Source organism: Solanum dulcamara, chromosome 10, assembly GCF_947179165.1.
Source record: "Solanum dulcamara chromosome 10, daSolDulc1.2, whole genome shotgun sequence".
NCBI classification, from domain to species: Eukaryota; Viridiplantae; Streptophyta; class Magnoliopsida; order Solanales; family Solanaceae; genus Solanum; species Solanum dulcamara.
The window spans coordinates 36,286,877-36,289,681 of record NC_077246.1 but is presented as its reverse complement, the minus strand read 5'-3'; positions in this window follow the sequence as shown (position 1 = coordinate 36,289,681).

Sequence of the window (2,805 nt, the reverse complement as noted above, 5' to 3'; positions counted from 1 at the left end):
TCAGGATGAAGGATAAGATGTCACGCGAACGAGTATCACTCTTTTTGGGAAAAAAATACCAAACCTCCAATTCCTAATTGTAAATCAGATGAGTTGTTTATAGCTTGAGGATAAACTCAGAAGGAGACCAGGTAGGTCAAGTATTAGAAGAAGTACTGTGATGTTTAAGATGTTCTGATTTTTTCCAACAATAGTTGGAAAATGATGTACGATAATAGTTTATAATTTGCCACCAATTAATTGGGGAAAGAACTTCTAATAAAAGCACCTCAAAGAGATGTCAGGAATCAAATATATATACGAGTTAAAAGGGGGATAGGTAAGTATGAACTGAACAGTGTGATATGAGTATGCAGGGATAAATTGGAGCCACTAGTAAGACGCACTTAGTACGCGTTGCCTAAGTTAAAGGCCTACATTGAGAACGCAGTAAGAGCATGGGGCTTAAGATACAAAGAAATGACAAGGGTACACCACGTCGCCCCAAAAATAGTGGAACCCTCAAGGGACGAGGATGGCAAACTTAAGGAATAATTGGCACAACTTGTATTCGTCCCAAGAAACAAAGGATATAGGTTGGGACAAAGCCACTGCTTTAAGAAAACCTGGAATAGTTATTCCCAGAATACTAGTACCGCCTAATTGAAATTGGAATGACTACAAGTACATACAGAGGAAAGCACGAGTACCCTCTAAAGGGGGGAAGTTAATGAGAAAATGGCAAAAGTAAGGTGAAGGCAATCGATATGGTAATATATTTGAGATGGACGTCTAAACTTCAATAAGATATCCTGCCGAACCAAGTTAGAAAGGTCTGGAAGCCACCAGTAATTGAACGGAAGCCAGAATGCTACATAAGGCAATGTTGAGAAGGTTGTGACGAGACCCTGAACAACATAACACTAGAAGGTGGTTGCGGATAAAAACACACACAAAAAAAATGTAACCATGGAAGGATATTGAATAACTCAAGAGACACTACGAAGGATAATGACAACATGCTAGACCAAAAAGCCAAAATGTTGTCTATAGAGTTGGTCGCAAATGATGTTGCGATAAATGTATAACGAAGGACAAAGGAATAGAAAGCCTCCTATGGTAGAAAATGAGAAGAACACAAAATGAATAAAGGATAGGGGAGCTCATATGTCAAATTCCTTTAAAGCTATGCCAGCTAATAATAGCCAAAACTCAAAATGGCTCCAAAGGTTACTATATGAAAGAACTTTAGCGTTACTCAGTAGCCCACCTTAATGAATGGGTGCGTACAGAAAGGGGGGGAATACAATAGGAGAAGTTAAACCAAACTGACCAAAAAGGGACATGGTCATAGCGGAACTAAAGGTCTACGCCGATACTGGTCGCAAGATAACAAAGGAAGGACAGGGCAAAACATAAAGACTCGCGAGATAACACTAAGGTAAATCTTGGGCTAAATTGAGTGCCCGCACATCGTAGAAAGGATTACAGTGAAACGATACACGAAGACTTCCCAGAAAGGTCACCCATCCCAATATTATTCTCGCCCCAGCACGCTTAACTTCAAAATTCTAATGGAACTTAATGCGTTAGTGCTGGTGTGATCCCGCGAGATGGAGGAATCTGAACTAGTGATGGAGAAACGATATGAGATTATGTACCCAGAGTATTATAAGATACGTTAAGGCAATTGTAACAAGGGTTTAAGCAAAATAAGAAGGATTAGCTAATTGCTAATTGACGACGCACTTGAATGCCACAGTTCTTCAACATAGAACCAGTTAACGAGTGGTAAACCACAGAATAACTATATAGGCCAGTTAAAGTTCTAAAGAAAGTCGAGAAAAACTATACGAAGCTAAGGATTCCAAAATTATCAACGTCACCACGCACCTATTCTAAACCTTTCAAGAGTAGGGTGCTATGCGGGTTATTGCGAGAAGGCTAACGAATCAGCCCATTTGCTTTCAAGCAAGATCACCTATGCAACTTGAATGAGGTGAAGTTATATAAAAGGAAGTAGTAAGATTCCGTGAAGTTCCCTAGCTAATATCTCAGATAGAGGAACTTCAAATATGGTTAACGTTTGGACCTCAGTCCAAGAAGAGGTCGGGAGCACAGACAGACCTTCATACCGCATTTACCTCAGGCTTTTGAATAGACTGAGCATACTATCAACTGCTAGAAAATATATTGCAAGCTTATGAGGTTGGCTTTAAGTGTAGCTAGGACTATCGTCCATCAATTATTAGGTTTGCCTACGAGAAGGGCTACCATTTTAGTATCCAAATGACCCCCTAAAAGATGTTATAAGGAAGCGCCTATAGGTCTCCCTGATGGGGAAAAGACTAAGCTGGTAGGCCAAATAGGATTAAACAAACTATTGAATGACAACCCAGAGTCGGCAGAAATGATATACAGATAATCGACGTCGACATGCGGAGTTCAAGTTGATGATTGGATGTTCAAAATGGGGTCACCTAGAAAAGGAACTTGACCTAGAATATGTTAGATTGTATCAGGTTGCGCGTAAGGTGGGCAACGCGGCTGGTAAGTTGAGCTTACCACTTGATTTGGAGACCATACACCCAGCCTATCAGATATAGATATTTTGCGAATGTACTAGCGATCCACCCATAGTATGTTTCATAAATGAAGTCCATGAGATGAAAGAGTTATCCTATGAGGAGAAACTTATTGCCATCGTCGATTGGTAAATTAGAAGGTTGCGAACTGAGGACGTGCCTTCCGTCAAGGTACTGTGGCAAAAATCAAAACCAGAAAAGGGGATGACCTAAGGAATTAAAAAGAGGACATAACACACCA